Source organism: Antechinus flavipes, chromosome 4 (assembly GCF_016432865.1).
Source record: "Antechinus flavipes isolate AdamAnt ecotype Samford, QLD, Australia chromosome 4, AdamAnt_v2, whole genome shotgun sequence".
In the NCBI taxonomy this organism is placed as follows: Eukaryota; Metazoa; Chordata; class Mammalia; order Dasyuromorphia; family Dasyuridae; genus Antechinus; species Antechinus flavipes.
The window spans coordinates 60,760,134-60,784,026 of NC_067401.1; positions in this window are offsets into that span (position 1 = coordinate 60,760,134).

The window sequence follows — 23,893 nt, forward strand, 5'->3', positions numbered from 1 at the left end:
ATTTATCAATTGGAGAATGGCTTGATTTCTTATAAATTTGAGTCAGTTCTCTATATCAATATGTTTTATATACTGCATTATACATTATGCACTTCAATATAAAGATTGACTCTTTTGAAAAGACATATGGAGGGATAAACTATTTTGAAGGCAGACATGTAGGCAAAAGCCAGTTTTCTAAATTTTATAATGCTTCCTAAGACATCAGAAATTTTTGATTTTGCTGAGACAAGTGACTGTCTTCTTTGAGTTGAGATAACCCATTTAAATTTTTTTAATTAATTTTTATTTTTTTTATTTTGAGAATGTCAGTGGAACAATACATAGAGAGTGAAGCTCTTTTTTTGTTTTGTGGCAAGGAATTAGACATTGAGTGGATGCCCAGCAGTTGTGAAATGTCTGAATAAGTTATGATATATGAATGTGATATAATATTATTGTCTATAAAAAATGCTGAGCAAGCAGATTTCAGAAAAGACTAGAAAGATTTACAGCAACTGATGCTGAGAGAAGTGAACAGAACCAAGAGAACATTGTATACATTAAAAACAAGATCACATGATGATCAACTATAACAGACTTAGTTCTTCCCAACAATACAGTGATCCAAATCCAAATCCAATAAGTTTTGGCAGAGGCAAATACAGAAATGAAATGATATCTGACCATAAAAGTTCTTATTTTAAAAATGGTGTTAATAATAGTTGTGTTATCTATTTTACAGACTAAAATAAAATACAGTTAAGGAGAGGGAGAATCCTACCCTTCTGTATTGATAAAGGCAGAATTTGAGCAAGTAGAAAGATGTTCAAATCTCACAGTATATAAAGCAATTATAAATCTTAATTTAAATACTGGTGTATTATGAAATTTTGTTATGTGACCAACAAGTTGAGATGTTGCTAGAGAATCTAATTCATATCAATTTTAACATTATTACTATAAACAAAACTAATAAAAAGGGCATTATAGTGAAATGGAAAGAAAGCTCATAGGAGTCTTTACAAAAGCAAAGAAAAAAAATGAATTGAGTTTTATGGTATTTCAAGTGGACATATTTCATGGATCATTGGATATCATGAATTACAATAGTAATGATGACAATTTGCAAAAATAACATCACAGTGACAGTAAGATGGTGTAGTAGAATCAGAAGAGCCAGAGAAACTTGACACTTACAAGCTGTGGTAACTTGGGTAAGTCACTTAATATTACTTGTCTTGCATAACAACAACAATACAATGAAGACTATAGATCTTGTATAAAATTTGGTTGCTGAGAATAAAGAAGTAGAGTTGTTGTTCTTTTTCTTTTCTTTCATCATGGTTTTCAGGTAGTCCAATAATTTTTAGATCATTTCTTCTGGATCTATTTTCCAGATCAGTTGTTTTTCCAATGAGGCATTTTACATTTTTTTATAATTTTTTTCATTCATTTTGGTTTTGTTTGACTCATTCTTAATATCTCATTTATAAATTCATTTCCATTTGTTCAATTCTAAGTTTTAGGGAATTATTTTCTTCAATTAGCTTTTTTATCTCCTTCTGAATTTGGCCAATTGCACTTTTACATGAGTTGTATTGTTCATTGGGTTTTCTTCCCATTTTACCAATTTTAATTTTTAGAGAATTGTTCTCTATTCCCATTTCACCAATTCTATTTTTCAATGAATTGTTTTCTTTTTTCATTTGATCAAATCAATTTTTTTTAAAGAGTGGTTTTCTTCAGATAATTTCTGTGTTTCTTTTCCTGGACAATCATTTCCTTCCCACATTTTTCTTCTAATTCGCTTTTCGTATCCTTTTAAAATTCTTTCAAGAGAGACTTTTGAGTAGGAAACCAACTCATATCACCTTTTGAGACTTCAAAAGATGTTTTGCCTTTAGTGTCTTCAGGATTTGAGGTCTGTTTTTCCCTGTCTCTATAATAATCAGAGCTCTCTCTCTCTCTCTTTCTCTCTCTCTCTCTCTCTTTCTCTCTTTCTCTCTCTTTCTCCCCCTTTTTTTTGTGTTTTTAAAGGTTGATGTCAACTCTCAGGGCAAGAGAAGACTATCCCAGCTTCCTGTCAAAAATGACAGAGGCTTCACCCTGCCCTAGGGCTTCTTTCCCTTGCTGGGTGGGCATGGCCAAATCCCGCTTATTATGTTTATGTTCAGGGACTCACTATTTTCATGATATATGTTGATTTATATTTAGTCTCCTAAGTTCTTTTTTTCTGAATGCAAATGACATTTTTTTCCTCCAAAAGTTATTGTGGGATTGTAATGACCGCGTATTTAAAATCAGCCGGAGTCAGGAATTCAGGTTAAGGGAAAAATCTTCAATATTTATTGAAGTGAAGAGGTGAATAAGGATTGCGATAGCAAATATAGGCAAGAAAGATTGCGATAGCAAATATAGGCAGTTGCGACAGGAAGCCAGCTAACAGAGAGAGACGCAAGCTGAGCCAACCGTGGCAATGGCAATCCCAAAAGTCTCTCCTCCCCTTCCTTTTCCACTCCCCTGCCTCCACCCACCAAAATCGTCATTTCCTATACAACACATCAGGACTTACACAAAGAGTGGGTGGGGGCCATTCTTTCTCCAAGCTTATATATTAATAGAGTATGGTCCAATTACTATTTAGCCTCATATGCTTGGGACCTCAGTACATCAACTCAAGCTTCAGCCCATTACATGGGATTGCCTTCAATCACTGAACCATTGAGAGGAACCAAGACTTTCATAGCAGATCATTGCACATTTTTGCTGTTTCTGTATACAATGTATTCCTGGTTCTGTTTGTTTTGCTCAGCATCAATTCATGTAAATCATTACAGGCCTATTTAAAATCAGCTAATTAGTCTTTTTTTATAAAACAATAATATTCCACTTTCTTCACATACCATATTATTCAGTCATTCCCTAATTAATGAGCATCTGCTCATTTTGCAATTCTTTGCCTCCACAAAAACAGTTGCTACAAACATTTTTGCACATATATATCCTTTTCCCTCTTGTAAGATTTCCTTGGGATTCAGACCCAGTAATTCTACTGCTGGGTCAAAAATTGCACAGTTTTATAGCCCGTGGGCATAGTTCCAAATTGCTATCCACAATGTTTGGATCATTTCACAACTTCAAAAACAATGCATTAGTTTCCCAATTTTCTCATATTCCCTTCACCTTATATTATCTTTTCCTTTCACCTTTGCCAATCTGAGAGGTATGAGGTGATACATGAGAGGTGTTTTAATTTGCATTTCTCTAATCAATAGTGATGAAGAGCATTTTTATGTGAATATAGGAGGTTTTAATTTTGTGACTTAAAAATTGTCTGCTCATATCTTTGACCATTTATCAATTGGGAAATGATGTGTATTCTTATAAATTTGATACAGTTCTTTAAATATTTTAGAAATGAGACCTTTGTCAGAAACACTGGTTGTAATGATTTTTTTTTTCTCAGCTTTGCACTTCCCTTTTAATCTTGATTGTTTGTTTTGTTTGTTCAAAAACTTGGTAATTTAATGCAATCTAAGCTGTCTGTTTTGTGCTTCATAATATTCTTTAATTTTTCTTTGGTAATAAATTCCTCCCTTCTCCAAACATCTATAAGTGAATTATCCCTTTCACTCTTAATTTGTTTAGGTTATCATGCTTTATTCCCAAATCATGCACCCATTTTAACCTTATTTTGGTATGACATGGGATATGTATGTCTATACTAAGTTTATGACATATTATTTTCCAGTTTTCTCAGCAATTTTTATCAAATAGTGAATTCTTATTCCAGCAGCTGGAACTTGGCAGCTTATCAAATACAAGATTGCTGTAGGGCTTGATTATTGTGTCATGTGTGTCTAATCTATTCCACTGATCCATCACTCTATTTCTTAGCCACTACCAAATGAGTTGGATGACTGCTGCTTTATAATATTGTTTTAGGTTTCATACTGGTAAGCTAACATTCTTTGTATTTTTTCAATAATTCCCTTGATATTTTGATCTTTTGTTATTTTTTCCTGTTCTATTTAGTTCTATTGGCAGTTTGATTGATATGACACTGAACAAGTAAACCAATTTAGACAGAATTGTCATTTTTTTATTATAATAGCTCAGCCTAGCCATGAACAACTATATTTTTCCAGTTGTTTAGATCTTTATGTGTATGAGGAGTGTTTTGTAAGTATATTCACATAGTTCTTGAATTTGTATTGGCAGGTAGACCCTGAAGTATTTTATTTTGTCTACAATTATTTAAATGGAATTTCTTGATCTATTACTGATGGGCTTTGCTATGGTGTTCTCTTGTTTAAAATATAATGATTCTATGTGAACAGGTTTCTTGGGGAGGTTTTCTGGAGGCAGCCTTAGTTTCAGTTGAAAGTAATAATTACTCCAAACGCAGCCAGCTGATAAAATGCAAATATTTATTTTCTCCTTCCTTGGGCCTGGGTAGCTTTCTTAGAGGCCTATCTCTCTGCTTGCTTCCAAGAGCTCCCTCCGAATGTCACCAAATCCAAAGGTTTGTCCTTCAGCCTCCAGCCAGCACAAAGGTAGAAAATGGAATTAATCTCTCTTGCCTCCGAGAGAGGGCTTCTGCTCTCAATCTCCCAGAGTGCTCTTTCCAAGTCTTGTCTCCTTGCTGGGGGCTGGGCAGCTTTCTGGAGAGCCTTTCAGACCAGCCTTTGTCTCAGTGGGGGAAGTGCAGGAGGCCAGCCACCATGGTGGGATGACTGAATCTGGTCGCGCCTCCGAGAGAGGGCTTCTCCTAAACTGACCAAGGCTCTCCTCTTAATCTTTTCAACTGAACTCTGCTGACTAAACTCAGCTGTTTTTATGCTATCTCAAAGGTTGACTCCTCCTCAGATAGTGGGATTGTGGGATCCTAGAGTGTGATTATGGATTTCCTCCAAGAGTGCTCTCGGGCCCTAAGAGCTTCTTCCTTATATGAGCTCTCCAAAGGTATGAGAACAAGCATTGTTTCTATCAATTTCACTTAATACCTTGTTTCTTCTGCCCCATAACATCTCCTTGTAAGATCACATCAATCATACTGAACCATGCTAAATTAGATAATTATTGTCTCTATCAACTCTAATGAGTTAACACTTTGTAATTTGTAAGCATTATTACAAATAATGCTTGCTGTAGGTTTTAGGTAGATACTGCTTATTATTCTAAAGAAATACCCCTTTATACTTATGCTCTCTAGTGTTTTTAACAGAAAAGGGTGCTATGTTTTGTCAAAAAATTTTTTCTGCATCTATTAAGATTATTGTATGATTTCTATTGGCTTCCTTATTGATATGATCAATTATGATAATAGTTTTTCTGATTTAGAACCAGCACTGTATTCCTGGCTTAAATCCCACTTGATCATACTTTTATCATTCTGCTGATAAATTTCTGTAATCTTTTTGTTAATATTTTATTTAAAATTTTTGCATCAATATTTATAAGATAATTTGTCTGTGATTTTCTTTCTTTGCTTTGGCTTTTCCTGGTTTTGGGTATCAGTACCACATTTGTATCATAGAAGGAGTTCTTTACCTATTTTTCCAAATAATCTAAAGAATGGGAATTAATTGTTCATTAAATGTTTGGTAGAATTCACTTGTGAATCAATCTTGGCCTCAAGATTATTTCTTAGGGAATTCATTAATTGATCAATCAATTTCTTTCTCTAAAATGGGATTATTTAAATGATATATTTCCTCTTCTGTTAATCTGGGCAATTTATACTCTTGCACATATTCATCCATTTGTATTAGATTTTGAGAATTGTGCCATACAGTTGGGCAAAATAGCTCCTAAATATTGCTTTAATTTTTTTGTCATGGTAAGTTAACTTTTTCATTTTTGATGCTAGTTATTTGTTCTTTTCGTTCTTTCCTCTAATCAAATTAAGCAAAACTTTGTCTATTTTGTTGTTTGTTTTTTTCATAAAAACCAAACCTTAGTTTTATTTATTAGTTCAATAGTTTTTTAGTTTAAATTAAACTCTCCTTTGAGTTTCAAAATTTCTAATTTGGTATTTAATCAGGGATTTTTAATTACTTCTTTCTCCAGTTTCTTTACTTGCATGACAAATTTATCAATATCTTCTTTTTCTATTCTATTCATATAACTGTTTAATGTTATAAAAATTTTCCTAAGAACTGCTTTGGCAGCATCTTATACATTTTGGTATATTGTCTCATGTCATTCTCTTGGATGAAATTATGGATTGTTTTTGTGATTTATTATTTGATCCATTCATTTTTTAGAATTAGATGATTTATATATTAAGTTAAAAAGTTTTTTGAACAAATAAAACTAATGCAGACAAAAACAGAAGGGAAGCAGTAATCTGGGAAAACATTTTTATATTCAAAGATTCTGATAAAGGCCTCATTTCTAAAATTTGAGTCAAATTTATAAGAATCCAAGCCATTCTCCAATTGATAAATGATTAAAGGATGTAAACAGATAATTTTCAGATGAAGAAATTGAAACCATGTCTAGTCATATGAAAAAGTGCTCTAAATCATTATTGATCAGAGATATGCAAATTAAAACAACTCTGAGATACCACTAGACATTTCTCTAATTGACTAAGATGACAGGAAAAGATAATGATAACAGATGGAGGGAATATGGGAAAACGAGGACACTAATACATTGTTGGTGGAATTGTGAATGGATCCAACCATTCTGGAGAACAATTTGGAACAATGCCCAAAGAGTTATCAAACTACGCATACCCTTTGATCCAGCAATGTCTCTCCTGGGCTTATAGACCAAAGAGATTTTAAAGCAGCAGCCCTTTTTGTAGTGGCAAGGAACTGGAAACTGAATGGAAACCCATCAGTTGGAGAATAGCTGAATAAATTGTGGAATATGAATGTTATAGAATATAATTATTTCTGTAAGAAATGATCAGCAGGATGATTTCAGAGAGGCCTGGAAACATTTACATGGACTGATGCTGAGTGAAATGAGCAGAACCAGGAGATTATTGTATATGACAACAACAAGATTATATGATGTTCAATTCTGATGGATGGGACTCTTTTCAACAATGAGATGATTCAGGCCAATTTCAATTAACTTGTTATGAAGAGAGTCATCGACACCCAGAGAGAGGATTGTGGGAGCTGTGTGAATCACAACATAGCATTTTCACAAGTTATTTGCTTGCATTTTGTTTTCTTTCTCTTTTTTTTTTCCTTTTTGACTTGATTTTTCTTGTGTAGCAAAATAATTGTATAAATATGTATGAATATATTGGATTTAACATATATTTCTACCATGTTTAACATATATTGGACTACTTGCCATCTAAGAGAGCGGGTGGAAAGAAGGGATTAAAAAACAAGTTTTTGCAAGGATTAATGTTGAAGAATTATCCATGCATATGCTTTGAAAATATAAAGCTTTTGGGGGTAGTTAGGTGATACAGTGGATAGAGCACCAGCCCTGAAGTCAGGAGGACTTCAAATCTGGCCTCAGATACTTAATACTTTCCAGCTGTGTAACCCTGGGCAAATCACTTAACCCCAATTACCTCAGCAAAAAAGAAAAGAAAAGAAAAAGCTTTAATTAAAAAAAAAGATTTAATTTCCAATTGGTTTTTACTCTATCTTTCCCTGCCCATTTATTGAACATAAATTTTATTGCATTGTGATCTGAAAAGAAAGCATTTTCTTATTTTTGTCTTTCTGAATTGATTGCAAGGTTCTTGTGCTCTAATACGTGGTCAGTTTTTGTGAAAGTGCTATATATTGCTGAGAAAACAGTGTATTCCTTTCTGTCCCTATTCAATTTTCTGCAGGTGTTTTTTATATCTAACTTTACTAGTATCCTATTAACTTCCCTAGTTTCTTTCTTGTTTATTTTGTGGTTAGATTTTTCTGATTCTTAGAGGGGAAGGTTGAGGGAGCCCACAAGTATACTTTTGCTACTTATTTCTTCTGGCTTCAAATCTTCTCTACGAATCTGACTATTCTACCACTTGATGCATAAACATTTAGTATCATTACTACTTCATTGTTTATGGTACCTTTATCAAGATGTACTTTTTCCTTATCTCTTTTAATAGGATGTATTTTTACTTTTGTTTTATCTGAGATCAGAATTTCTACTTCTGCTTGTTTTATTTCATCTGAAACATAACAGATTGTCCCAAGCTTTTACCTTTACTCTGTATCTCTGTATCAAATGTGTTTCTTGTAAACAACATATTGTAGGATTCTGCTTTTTAATCCACTCTGGAATTTGCTTCCATTCACATACTGTTATGTTTACTGTTATGATTACTATCTCTGTATTTCCCTCATTCTATTTTTCCCTGTTACATATTTTTTATTCTCTTGTAGCCTCTCCTTAGTCCTGAGGTTTTTTTTTTTTTTTAATCCACATCACTCACTATTTTATTTCCTTCTACATCTCTTACCTTCTCTTAGTAGTGTTTTTTTAAACCACTGCTTTTTCTTCTATCATCTCTCCCCACTTTTGCTTAGCTTTTTTCCTAGTGTTTCTATACCCAACTGAATGATTAAATTATTCTCTCTTAGCGCTAACACTGATGTGATAAGCTTCAGACAGTATTCATTCTTCTCCCTTCTGAGATTGTAATTTTGGAGTTTTGTAATTATGTTTCTTGGGATTTTCATTGTGAGATCTCCTTCTGAAGGTGATTGAATTTTTCCCTTTCAGTTTCTAGAATACTGGGGCAATTTTCATTAATGGTCTCTTGGAGAATGCTGCTCAAGCTCTGTTTTTTGGACAAAGCCTTCCAGTAGAAGAAAAAATTTTAAATTGTCTCTTCTGGATCTATTTTCCAGGTCAGCTGTTTTTCCAATGAGGTATTTCACATTTTCTTCCACTTTTCATACTTTTTTTAGTTTGTTTGAATCATTCTTGGTATCTCACAAGGTCATTAGCTTCCATTTGCTCTGTTCTACTTTTCAATGTGTGATTTTCTTAAGGTTAACTTCTGTCTATCTTTTTCCATTTGGTTAATTCTACTATTTAAGGAGTTGTTTTCTTCAGGCATTTTTTTTTCCTTCCCTTTTCCAAGCTATTGACTTTCTCATGAATAATTCTTATTTCCTTTCTTATTTTTGATTCTATCTGTCTTACTTGTCTTTTAAAGTTTTTTATGAGCACTTCCAAAGAAGACTCTTTGGGTTTGAGAACAATTCATATCACTCTTTGAGATTTGTTCTGTGTACATTTTATCCTAATTTCAGTTTGCATTTTTGGTCTACCTTGTCATCATCATAGCTTTTTATTGTCAAGGTTCTTTTCTGTTTCTTGCTCATTTTCTTTCCTTTAATTTTAATATTTCCATTTTTTTTTTTTTTTTTTTTTACTGTTATGGTTGAGTTCTTCTCTTGGAGTAAAGAGGATGCTGTCTCAAGCTTTCTTTGCATCTTTCAGCCTTAATTTTGAACAGGGGAGCCCCTTGTGTTTGCAGGATGTAGTTTTATCTGTTCTTTTCAGAAAATAGCCTGATTTCCCAGAGTTATCCTTTTGATTTGGGACTGAAAGCTGCCTCCCTGATTTGCTCATCTACTGAGCCAGGACTGAGGGTTTTAACTTCTCATTTGCTCTGATTAAGACACTCTCTCAGGCTTTCTCAGAGTCTATTTGAGCTTGGCTAAACACCCTTTTCACCCAGTGAGACTGACCTTTCTTGAAGTTTTTCCAGTCTTTTTTGAGCTGGAAAGTGGTTTTGCTCCATCAGACTCTGTTCAGATACTTACTTTCATGTGGTTTTTGAGGGAAAGTGGGAGAGCTGGAGCAACTTCCTTAATTTACTATCTTCTTTATTCCACCCCTGGAAGTGAGGGATAGTATCTTTTTTTAAAAATTAGGATGGTTAAGAGGAGAAAGGGAAAGGTACAAGTGTGGAATAAATTTTCAGCCATAAAAGCAGGTAGAAAAACTTTTATATTAGAGGAGAGGGGAACCAGTTAACCTATTATCAAAATTGACTCAAAGAGGTAATAACATACACACTCAATATGAGTATAGAAATCTATCTTACCCTGCAGGAAAGTAAGAGGAGACATGGGGGGTGGGTGATAGAAGGGAAGGCATATTAAAAGAGAACGAGTCAAACACTTGAGGAAAGACATAGTGAAAGTAGAGAATAGAATAAACAGTGGAAATACGGTTAATAATAGTAATTGTGAAAAGAATTTTGAAGCAAGTTTCTCTGATAAAGGCCTCATTTCTCAAGTGTATAGCAAACTGAGTCAAATTAATTTTTTTAAAAAGGCATTTTTCAATTGATAAATAATTAAAATATATTATTAGTTTTCAGATGAACTAATCAAGCTATTGATAATTTACTACTGATTGGAGAGATATAAATTTAGAAAATTTTGTGTTACTACTTGATGATACCCATTAGATTGGCTGAGGGGCCAGAAAGGAAGAATAACAAATACCAGGGAATGTGGGAAAAATGAGATATTGATGCATTTTTGGTGGAATTGTGAACTAATTCAACCATTCTATTTTTCAGTATGGAACTATGCATAAAAACTATAAAATCAAGAATGCCTTTTGATCTAGCAAGTCAGTTGCTAGACATGTAATCCAAAAAAAGATTTTTTTTAAAGGAAAAGAGATGTGTGTATATAGAAATATATTTATAGCAATTCATTTCTCAGAGCAAATATTTGGAAATTGAGGAAATACCCATCACTTGGGGAATGATTGAAAAAGTAATGGTATGTCCTTGTGATGGGATACTATTTTATGATAAATGATGAGGAGGATGCTCTCAGAAAACCTTCAAGACTTCCGGTTAAGATGGCGGAGAGGAGGCACACAGCTGCATAAGCTCCACGCTTTCTCTCACTATCCATTTCATTACAAGCCTCTGAATCAATGCTTGACTGAAAAAAACCCACAAATAGTTACCAAGAGAAGCCATCCTTGAGATTCGCCAAGAAAGGTCTGTCTTTACTGGAGGGCTGGGATGGTTTTAGATCGGGCACAGGCTGAGGGCAGCGGCAGTGAGAGCCCGGGAGCAGACTGGAGAGGGGGTGGGGAGCGATCGCAGCCATCTCTGCGGAGAGAGAGCATCGCTACAGGTTTGGATACTTTGCTCCGGCAGCAAGTCAGCAGCCCAGCAGAGAAGCTAAAAACACCGGGGCTGAAGAATACAACCCCAAACAGCTGGAGTCTCTCAGGACCTGGCCTCCCCCCACCTCCCCCCCCCCCCACAGTGACTCAGCACGCTCTGGGATCTCAGAGCCCACGCGCATACAGTCCTGCTAGTGCCTCACTGCTGCCCCCTGCAGTCTGTAGAGGAAGCTCGATAACATACCCAGCCCCTCCCCCAAAGAAAGACTCCAGTTTTTTCTGTTTTTCTTTGGTAATTTGTCTTTGATTATTAGACAGAATGAGCAAGAAGCTGAAGAGGACTTTAACCCTTGACAGCTTCTACACAGATAGAGAGCAGACTCTAAATCCTGAGGAGACTAAAAACAGGCAGTCCCCAGGTGAATCCCCAAAGGAGGAGATCATCTGTTCCTCAGCACAGATGAACCTCATAGAAGTAATTAAAAAGGCTCTCACAAGGGAGCTAGAAGAAAAATGGGGAAAGCAGAGTGAGGCTTGGCAAAAGGAGAGGGAAGCTTGGCAAGAGGAGAGGGAGGCTTGGCAAAAGAGCCTGGAGAAAGTTAAAGAGAGAGTGGATAAAGAAGTAAAATCCTTGAAAAATAGGATTAGTGAACTGGAAACAGAAAACAGCTCTCTAAAAAACAAAATTGGCGAAATGGAAAAAAATTCCACAGAACAAAAGAACTCAATTGGACAATTAGAAAAAGATTTTAAAAAAGTGAGTGAAGAAAATATTTCACTGAAAATCAGAATTGAACAAGTGGAATTGAATGACTCGAGGAGACAAGAAGAATCAGTCAAGCAAATCCAAAATAATCAAACAATGGAGAAAAATGTGAAATACCTTCTGGGGAAGACAACAGACCTGGAAAACAGATCCAGGAGAGACAATCTGAGAATCATTGGACTTCCAGAAAAACATGATGAAAAAAAGAGCCTGGACACTATTTTCCAGGAAATTATCAAAGAGAACTGCCCAGAATTCATAGGAACAGAGGAAAAAATAAACATTGAAAGGATTCATCGATCACCCACTGAAAGGGATCCTAAAATCAAAACACCAAGGAATATAGTGGCCAAATGCCAGAACCTTCAGACGAAGGAAAAAATATTGCAAGCGGCTAGAAAAACCCAATTCAAGTATCAAGGAGCCACAATAAGGATCACCCAGGATCTGGCAGCATCCACATTAAAGGATCGAAGGGCCTAGAATATGATATTCTGAAAGGCTAAGGAACTTGGTATGCAACCAAAAATAACTTACCCAGCGAGAATGAGCATCTTTTTCCAGGGAAGAAGATGGACATTCAACGAAGTAAGCGAATTTCATCTATTTCTGATGAAAAAACCAGAACTTAACAAAAAGTTTGATCTACAAATATAGAACTCAAGAGAAATCTAAAAAGGTAAAGATTAATCTTGGGAACTATATTTTGACTATATAGATGTATAAAGAATACATGTATACCTTGTTCTAGAAATTGATGTGGAAAGGACATTGTATCAGAAAAAGGGTAAAGTGGGGGTAGTACATCTCATGAAGAGGCATAGGAAACCTATTATATCTGAGAGAAAGAATGGAGGGGGATGAATATAGTGGGTATCTTACTGCCTTCAGAATTGGCTTTAAGTGAAAAATCTTAAGACATATTCAATCTATGGTGAAACTTCTCCCACCTCATTGAAAAGTGAGAAGGGAAAAGTGAAAAGGGAAGGAATAAGCTAAGCGGAAGAGAATACAGAAACTGGGAGGGAAAGGGGTAAGAGAGGGGGAGGAACTCTAAGGCGGGGGGAGGGATACTAAAAAGGGAGGGCTGTGAGAAGCAAGCTTAATACTGGAAGGGGGGGAAAGGGGAAAGAAGGGAGAAAAGCATAAACCGGGGTTAACAAGATGGCAAGTAATACAGAATTGGTCATTCTAACCATAAACGTGAGTGGGGTAAACTCCCCCATAAAGAGGAAGCGGTTAGCAGAATGGATTAAAAGCCAGAATCCTACAATATGTTGTTTACAGGAAACACACCTGAAGCGGGGAGATACATGCAGGTTAAAGGTAAAAGGTTGGAGCAAAATCTACTATGCTTCAGGTGAAGTCAAAAAAGCAGGGGTAGCCATCCTGATCTCAGATCAAGCTAAAGCAAAAATTGATCTAATTAAAAGAGATAAGGAAGGGCACTATATCTTGCTAAAGGGTAGCATGGATAATGAAGCACTATCTATATTAAACATATATGCACCAAGTGGGGCAGCATCTAAATTCTTAAAAGAGAAACTAAGAGAGCTGCAAGAAGAAATAGACAGTAAAACTATAATAGTGGGAGATCTTAACCTTGCACTCTCAGAATTAGATAAATCAAACCACAAAATAAATAAGAAAGAAGTCAAAGAGATAAATAGAATACTAGAAAAGTTAGATATGATAGATCTCTGGAGAAAATGTAATGGAGACAGAAAGGAATACACTTTCTTTTCAGCAGTTCATGGAACCTATACAAAAATTGACCATCTATTAGGACATAAAAACCTCAAACTCAAATGCAGTAAGGCAGAAATAGTAAATGCACCCTTTTCAGACCACGATGCAATGAAAATTACATTCAACAAAAAACCAGAGGGAAGTAGACCAAAAAATAATTGGAAACTAAATAATCTCATACTAAAGAATGATTGGGTGAAACAGCAAATCATAGACATAATTAATAACTTCACCCAAGAAAACGATAATAATGAGACATCATACCAAAATGTATGGGATGCAGCCAAAGCGGTAATAAGGGGAAATCTCATATCTCTAGAGGCCTATTTGTATAAAATAGAGAAAGAGAAGATCAATGAATTCGGTTTGCAACTAAAAATGCTAGAAAAGGAACAAATTAAAAACCCTCAGTCAAACACTAAACTTGAAATTCTAAAAATAAAAGGTGAGATCAATAAAATTGAAAGTAAAAAAAAAAAAACTATTGAATTGATTAATAAAACTAAGAGTTGGTTCTATGAAAAAACCAACAAAATAGACAAACCCTTAGTAAATCTGATTAATAAAAGGAAAGAGGAAAATCAAATTGTTAGTCTTAAAAATGAAAAGGGAGAACTCACCACTAACGAAGAGGAAATTAGAGCAATAATTAGGAGTTACTTTGCCCAACTTTATGCCAATAAATTCGACAACTTAAATGAAATAGAAAAATACCTCCAAAAATATAGCTTGCCCAAACTAACAGAGGAAGAAGTAAATATCCTAAACAGTCCCATCTCAGAAAAAGAAATAGAACAAACTATCAATCAACTCCCTAAGAAAAAATCCCCAGGACCAGATGGATTTACATGTGAATTCTACCAAACATTTAAAGAACAATTAACTCCAATGTTATATAAACTATTTGAAAAAATAGGGATGGAAGGAGTCCTACCAAACTCCTTTTATGACACAGAAATGGTACTGATACCTAAACCAGGTAGGCTGAAAACAGAGAAAGAAAATTATAGACCAATCTCCCTAATGAATATTGATGCTAAAATCTTAAATAAAATATTAGCAAAAAGATTACAGAAAATCATCACTAGGATAATACACTATGACCAAGTAGGATTTATACCAGGAATGCAGGCTGGTTCAATATTAGGAAAACTATTAGCATAATTGACTATATCAATAATCAAACAAACAAAAATCATATGATCATCTCAATAGATGCAGAAAAAGCATTTGATAAAATCCAACATCTATTCCTAATAAAAATACTTGAGAGCATAGGAATAAATGGACTTTTCCTTAAAATAGTCAGGAGCATATATTTAAAACCATCAGTAAGCATCATATGCAATGGGGAAAAACTGGAACCTTTCCCAGTAAGATCTGGAGTGAAGCAAGGTTGCCCACTATCACCATTATTATTTAATATCGTATTAGAAACACTAGCCTCGGCAATAAGAGTCGAGAAAGATATTAAAGGAATTAGAGTAGGCAAGGAGGAAACCAAACTATCACTCTTTGCAGATGATATGATGGTATACCTAGAGAACCCCAGAAATTCTACTAAAAAGCTATTGGAAATAATTCATAATTTTAGCAAAGTAGCTGGCTACAAAATAAATCCCCATAAATCCTCAGCATTTTTATACACCACCAACAAAACCCAACAGCAAGAGATACAAAGAGAAATTCCATTCAGAATAACTGTTGATACCATAAAATATTTGGGAATCTATCTACCAAAGGAAAGTCAGGAATTATATGAGCAAAATTATAAAAAAGTCTCCACACAAATAAAGTCAGACTTAAATAATTGGAAAAATATTAAGTGCTCTTGGATCGGCCGAGCGAACATAATAAAGATGACAATACTCCCTAAACTAATCTATTTATTTAGTGCTATACCAATCAGACTTCCAAGAAAATATTTTATTGATCTAGAAAAAATAACAACAAAATTCATATGGAACAATAAAAAGTCGAGAATCTCAAGGGAATTAATGAAAAAAAAATCAAATGAAGGTGGCCTAGCTGTACCTGATCTAAAATTATATTATAAAGCAGCAGTCACCAAAACCATTTGGTATTGGCTAAGAAATAGATTAGTGGATCAGTGGAAAAGGCTAGGTTCACAAGACAGAATAGTCAACTATAGCAATCTAGTGTTTGACAAACCCAAAGCCCCTAACTTCTGGGAAAAGAATTCATTATTTGATAAAAACTGCTGGGATAATTGGAAATTAGTATGGCAGAAATTAGGCATGGACCCACACTTAACACCATATACCAAGATAAGATCAAAATGGGTCTATGACCTAGGCATAAAGAACGAGATTATAAATAAATTAGAGGAACATAGAATAGTTTATCTCTCAGACTTGTGGAGGAGAAAGAAATTTGTGACCAAAGATGAACTAGAGACCATTACTGATCATAAAATAGAAAATTTTGATTACATCAAATTAAAAAGCCTTTGTACAAATAAAACTAATGCAAACAAGATTAGAAGGGAAGCAACAAACTGGGAAAACATTTTCACAGTTAAAGGTTCTGATAAAGGCCTCATTTCCAAAATATATAGAGAACTGACTCAAATTTATAAAAAATCAAGCCATTCTCCAATTGATAAATGGTCAAAGGATATGAACAGACAATTTTCAGAGGATGAAATTGAAACTATTACCACTCATATGAAAGAGTGTTCCAAATCATTATTGATCAGAGAAATGCAAATTCAGACAACTCTGAGATACCACTATACACCTGTCAGATTGGCTAAGATGACAGGAAAAAATAATGATGAATGTTGGAGGGGATGCGGGAAAACTGGGACACTAATGCATTGTTGGTGGAGTTGTGAACGAATCCAACCATTCTGGAGAGCAATCTGGAATTATGCCCAAAAAATTATCAAATTGTGCATACCCTTTGATCCAGCAGTGTTTCTATTGGGCTTATATCCCAAAGAAATACTAAAGAAGGGAAAGGGACCTGTATGTGCCAAAATGTTTGTAGCAGCCCTGTTTGTAGTGGCTAGAAACTGGAAAATGAATGGATGCCCATCAACTGGAGAATGGCTGGGTAAATTGTGGTATATGAATGTTATGGAATATTATTGTTCTGTAAGAAATGACCAGCAGGATGAATACAGAGAGGACTGGCGAGACTTATATGAACTGATGCTAAGTGAAATGAGCAGAACCAGGAGATCATTATACACTTCGACAACGAAATTGTATGAGGACATATTTTGATGGAAGTGGATTTCTTTGACAAAGAGACCTGAGTTTCAATTGATAAATGACGGACAAAAGCAGCTACACCCAAAGAAAGAACACTGGGAAATGAATGTGAACTATCTGCATTTTTGTTTTTCTTCCCGGGTTATTTATACCTTCTGAATCCAATTCTCCCTATGCAACAAGAGAACTGTTCGGTTCTGCAAACATATATTGTATCTAGGATATACTACAACATATCCAACATATAAAGGACTGCTTGCCATCTAGGAGAGGGGGTGGAGGGAGGGAGGGAAAAAAAAATAGGAACAGAAACGAGTGTCAATATAAAGTAATTATTAAATAAAAATTAAAAAAAAAATCTAGACTAGAAAAAAAAAAAGAAAACCTTCAAGAGTCCTTCAGGAACTCATGTGAAGTGAAATGTACTGTCTACAAAATAATAGCAATGTTGTGGAATCATCAGCTGTGAATGACTTTGCTGTTCTCAGCTGTAAAGTTATCCAAGACTACTCTGAAACTCTCAATACTCAGAGAAAGAACTGGTTTTGTTCGAGTACAGATAAAAGTATCCTTTTTTATTTTTTATTTTATTTTTCTTGAGAGTTTTTATGGTGCACTTATGTTTTCTTTTGAAACATGACTTTTATGGAAACGTCTTATATAACTTCAGTGTGAAGGAATGGGGAGGAAGGGAAAGATTCTAGAATTCAAAGAATTCAAATAAATATTAAAAACAATTGTTTTACATGTAACTGGGGAAAATAAAATATTTTTAAAAAGAAATTTGTGCAAATTTTAAATCAAGCAAGTAATTCATACGTATTTAATAAAAAAAATGTGAGCAATGAGGAGAGCAAACAGAAAAATGTTAACAACATTAATAAAAGCATAATGATTAAGTCTTCACAAAATGGGAAACCTAGCTATGTACTAAATTCATTGTCTCAGGTATGCTTAAAGGAAACATTGAAATGACTCTAAAGATAGTAAAACTTAGGAAAACAACCAACTTAGACATATGATAGATAGATTGATGAATGGATATACATAAATAGATAGATGAGATGTAAGCTACAGATAAAATTATTGTGAAGACATTGATAAACACACACACACACACACACACACACACACGCACACACACATACACAGACAGAGCCAGATGCTTCATTAATATCTTGTGACACTGAGAAACAGACAAGCCTCTAAAACTTTAGTTATATTTCTTTTGTGTACTTTTAGGAGAGGAGCTAGAATTGCTCAGGGTGGGCAAACATGAATGACTTATGATTTTTACTGTTGGAGGTATTTTCCCAAACCAAAGAAGTTGCAGATGCATATGTAGGAAACTTTAAAAGAAACATAATATGACATAGCAATGTAATGTATAATATATTTTACAATGTATTTGTAGAATCTTACGATTTGTAGAAAGGCAATGTGATATATCAAAAAACAAAATAGATATCTATGTAAATTCCAGAGACTTTTCTTACAAATTATAATTATAATAAATATAGTACATTTCATATCTCTAAGCCTCAGTTCACCTATTTATAAAATGGAGATAATAATTGATACTCTTTTATACTTTCACAGGGATGTTAAAGAGAAACCGTATTAGAAGATATGGTAGGTTATAAAAGAGACATTAACAAACTATGATAAATGTAGTTTAAAAATGTGCTTGATTCTAGTTGCAGCCCCCTACTTTAGCTTTCGGCATGAAGAAACAAGAAAAATAACAGAAACAAATGATGTCTTGGGTTTTCTTGTACTTTGATTTTTTTCCCCCACAAATTTCTCCTTCTACTTTGAAATACAAGTCATTTGGATTGCATCTCTTTATCTTTGGTGCTGATGCCTAAAGGAAGAGTTCAAAGACATTAAAAAGATTACTGTTGTTTTTTTCCCCACAGATTTGATTTTCAAAACTATTCATTGCTCTCTTAAAGCAAAAGCTTCCAGTTTTAAGATGCAGCCTCGGCTTTGCTGTTTATTATCACTTCTCTTAAGTAGTTAATTTTCCCACAAAGCACAACTAAGCAAGTGTTCCATTTGTTCCAATAAATTTTTCTGGAGGTCCCTGCACATATGCTTGGTCCATGCAAGGTTGGTCCCTGGAAGGGCTTCCTTTGTTTCCTTATATCCTAGTCTCTCCCAATTTTATATTTCAGGGGATGGACCATTAGCTTTCCTTTAAAAGATGAAATCAGTAGCACATATACTAAAAGATAAAAAGTGAGGCTATTTCACTTTATCACCTGTGCTTAGATAAGCTTTTAGATTTTGATTTAAAATATAGGAATAGAACAATTAATATAATTTATTGTTTTGATTGCCTCAACATGAGAAAAAAATTAATTGACTTTTTTTTTTTCATTTTAACAGCATCTTGGGCTAAGTCTTTTCAAAATATTTCATTACTGGATCAAGAATGAATTCACTAGATTATCAAGATAAGCATCTGGAGAATTTGAACCTTATATTTCTTTTTATTCTAACCCTATTGCTTAGTATACTGACCTGCAAAGAGAAGGTGTTGAATGAGCATTTTAAAAAAATCATTCATTTCTTTTAATTGTAAGGTTACTTAGTGATCATCAAGTCTAACATATCTTATAAAATAACAGTCTACAATATAATTTAAAAATATTTATACATTCTCTGATTCAATTTTTCTGAAGAATGAAGCCCACTATATTGAAAGGAAAAACATAGATTATTAACATAATTTTTACATCAAGAGAAAAATACTATTTTCAGTTCAACCATCATTTTGGCTTCTGTATTTTGGAATGAAATGAAAAGAAAAAAAAAGTTCAATATCTTCCTCACATGACAAATCTTTCAGCACCTGAAAACTGGTAAATATAGTGATGTGAGTGTTTTCTTCAATGATATAGAAAAGAGTTACCAAAAATGCAATTTATAACACTCTTCTCTATTATTATTTTCTAAGCTTAGGTTTACTCCTCCCATGAATGTTATCCTTATTTGAGGAAAGAATGAATGAGAATTTTTTTTATTTTGTTTTTATTTAAAATTAAATGCAACCAAATTATCACTCTTTGCTGATGATATGATGGTATGCTTAGAGAACCCCAGAGACTCTACCAAAAAGTTATTAGAAACAACCCACACCTTCAGCAAAGTTGTAGGATATAAAATAAACCCACATAAGTCATCAGCATTCTTATATATCACTAACAAAACCCAACAGTTAGAGTTACAAACAGAAATTCCATTTAAAGTAACTACTGATTGTATAAAATATTTAGGAATCTATCTGCCAAGGGAAAATCAGAAACTTTATGAGCAAAACTACAAAACACTTTCCACACAAATTAAGTCTGATCTAACCAACTGGAAAAATATTAAATGCTCTTGGATTGGGCGAGCAAATATAATAAAGATGACAATACTACCTAAATTAATCTATTTATTTAGCGCTATACCAAACAGACTCCCAAAAATCTACTTTGATGAACTAGAAAAAATAACAACAAAGTTCATATGGAAAAACAAAAGGTCAAGAATTTCAAGGGAATTAATGAAAAAAAAATCAAATGAAGGTGGCTTAGCTGTACCAGATCTAAAATTATATTATAAAGCAGCAGTTACTAAAACCGTCTGGTATTGGCTAAGAAATAGACTAGTTGATCAATGGAATAGGTTAGGTTCAAAGGACAAAACAGCCAATAACTTTAATAATATAGTGTTTGACAACCCCAAAGACACCAGTTTCTGGGATAAGAATGCATTATTTGACAAAAATTGCTGGGAAAATTGGAAATTAGTATGGCAGAAACTAGGCATTGACCCACACTTAACACCGTACACCAAGATAAGGTCAAAATGGGTTCATGACCTAGGCATAAAGAATGAGATTATAAATAAATTGGAAGAGCATAGGATAGTTTACCTCTCAGATCTGTGGAAGAGGGAGGAATTTATTACCAAAGAAGAACTAGAGATCACTATTGACCACAAAATAGAAAATTTTGATTATATCAAATTGAAAAGTTTTTGTACAAACAAAACAAATGCAGACAAGATTAGAAGGGAAACAATAAACTGGGAAAACATTTTTACAATCAAAGGTTCTGATAAAGGCCTCATTTCCAAAATATATAGAGAATTGACTCTAATCTATAAGAAATCAAACCATTCTCCAGTTGATAAATGGTCAAAGGATATGAACAGACAATTCTCAGATGAAGAAGTTGAAACTATTTATAGACATATGGAAATATGCTCCAAATTATTATTAATCAGAGAAATGCAAATTAAGACAACTCTGAGATACCACTACACACCTGTCAGATTGGCTAGAATGACAGGGAAAGTAATGGGGAATGTTGGAGGGGATGTGGGAAAACAGGGACACTGATACATTGTTGGTGGAATTGTGAACACATCTAGCCTTTCTGGAAAGCAATTTGGAACTATGCTCAAAAAGTTATCAAACTGTGCATACCCTTTGATCCAGCAGTGTTTCTACTGGGCTTATACCCCAAAGAGATACTAAAGAAAGGAAAGGGACCTGTATGTGCCAAAATGTTTGTAGCAGCCCTATTTGTAGTGGCTAGAAGCTGGAAAATGAAAGGATGCCCATCAATTGGAGAATGGGTGACTAAATTGTGGTATATGAATGTTATGGAATATTATTGTTCTGTAAGGAATGACCAGCAGGATGAATACAGAGAGGACTGGTGAGACTTACATGAACTGATGCTAAGTGAAACGAGCAGAACCAGGAGATCCTTATATACCTCAATAATGATACTGTTTGAGGATGTATTCTGATGGAAGTGGATTTCTTCGAGAAAGAGAGCTTTAATTGATCAAAGATGGACAGAAGCAGCTACACCCAGAGAAAGAACACTGGGAAATGAATATAAACTGCTTGCATTTTTGTTTTTCTTCCCGGGTTATTTATACCTTCTGAATTCAATTCTCCCTGTGCAACAAGAAAACTGTTCGGTTCTGCACACATATATTGTGTCTAGGATATACTGTAACCTATTCAATATGTAAAGGACTGCTTGCCATCTGGGGGAGGGGATGGAGGGAGGGAAAAATCGGAAGAGAAGTGAATACAAGGAATAATGCTGTAAAAAATTACCCTGGCATGGGTTCTATCAATTAAAAGTTATAATATAAAAAAAAATTAAATGCAAAATAAGGGGGGAGGGGGGACAAGTAGAAAAAGAAAGATAGAAAAGAAAAAACAAAAATAAAACAAAAGCAAAACACTGATTTGTTCCCAGCATAAAATTAGGGAAGGTGTGTGTGTGTATGTGTGTGTGTGTGTGTGTGTGCACGTGTATGTATATGGGCTTGAATATATGCGAATATATAATATTTTCTATTATTATCTGTGCTTTCTTGAAATGGACATTTATTGTTACATATTTTGAATCCTCCCTGATGTTCTGTTGCGTAAAAAACATTTTTTTAAATTTTCCCTTTCTGTTTTTCTTTTTTGTTGTTGTTTTGTAATTTCATTGTTCTTTTGATTTAATTTGTAATTAAAATTGCCCATTTTGCATTTCATAGTGTTCTCTAGTCTTTCTCTGGTCATAAATTTCCTGCTTCTTCAAATATCTGACAGGTAAATTATCCCTTCTCTCCTAATTTGCTTATGGTATCATCCTTTATGCTCAAATCATGTATCCATTTTGACCTTGTTTTAGTATGGGGTGTGAGATATAAGTCTATACTAAGTTTCTGATATATTATTTTCCAGTTTTTCCAGGAATTTTTGTGAAATAGTAAGTCCTTATCACAGAACTTGGTGTTTGGGGTTTTATCAAATACAGGATTACTATAAACTTACATATTTTCATGACTTTATCTCAACCAAATCTGAACTCAGAAACTTTGACACATGAACCAACATCAAAGATTGATTTCAAGGAACTCAACAAGGACAGATGATTTATGCTATTTACATGGAAATGGATACTCTATATTTAAGATTGACATTAGGAATTGGATAGCTCAAAAGAAAGATTTGAATGAGTTGAATATGATTTGTTTCTAAAGCAAAGCTGTCTAGGAAAAGGTAAAAAAAAAAAAAACAATTATTCTATACAAAATGAGATGCAGAGAAAGGATAGACACAGAGGAATTAGATGGGGGAGAAGGAATCAGTACTGAAAACCTATTCACATTGAAAATGGGTTAAATAGGGAACAATACTTTGTGTACGTGTGTGTGTGTGTGTGTGTGTGTGTGTGTGGGTGGGTGTGTGTGTATGTATTTCTATCCATACAAATACACTGCAATGGGTAAAATACTTTCTAAAATCTATAAAGAAATAAGGGAGGTTGGATAAGTGGGATATAGAAGGGTGGGTAAATGTATGGCACTTAAGACAAGGTATGCAGAATAATGGGAAAAGGATCAAGAGAGAGGTAAAGGGTGGCATAGTGTAAGTAGGGACACTGAAAGGTAGTTAGATTAACTGGAGTGGAATAAAATCTGTAAATTAATGGGAATGGGAAGGAAAAGGTAGGGGAAGAAGATGAGGGAGGGATTCATGGGTGGGGGAAAGTTAAATAATAGAAAGGCAAGATAAGGAATAGAATTATAGTAGAAGAGTTAGCAAGGATAGGATAAAAGACATAAATAAATAATATAACAACAATCAGAAGTATAATTCTTAACAAAAAGTAAGTCTAGTAATCATTGATCTTAGACAGAGTCAAACTTAGAGATTCAAATTTTAATTACATTAAATCAAAAAGTTTTTGAACAAATAAAACCAACAAAAACAAGATTAAAAAGCATGTATAAAGCTAGGAAAATATTTTGCAGCCAACGTTTCTGATAAAAGTCTCATTTCTAAAACATATAAGAAATGGTGTCAAATTTAAAATAATACAATTAATAAATGGTCAAAGGATAACATAAAATTTTAAGATGGCAGAAAAAAAGCCATCTATAGTCAAATGAAAAAATGCTCTACATCACTATTTATTAGAGAAATGTAAATTAAAACAATTCCAAGGTACCATGATATACCTTTCAGATTGGCTAAGAGAACAGAAAAAGAAAATGGTTA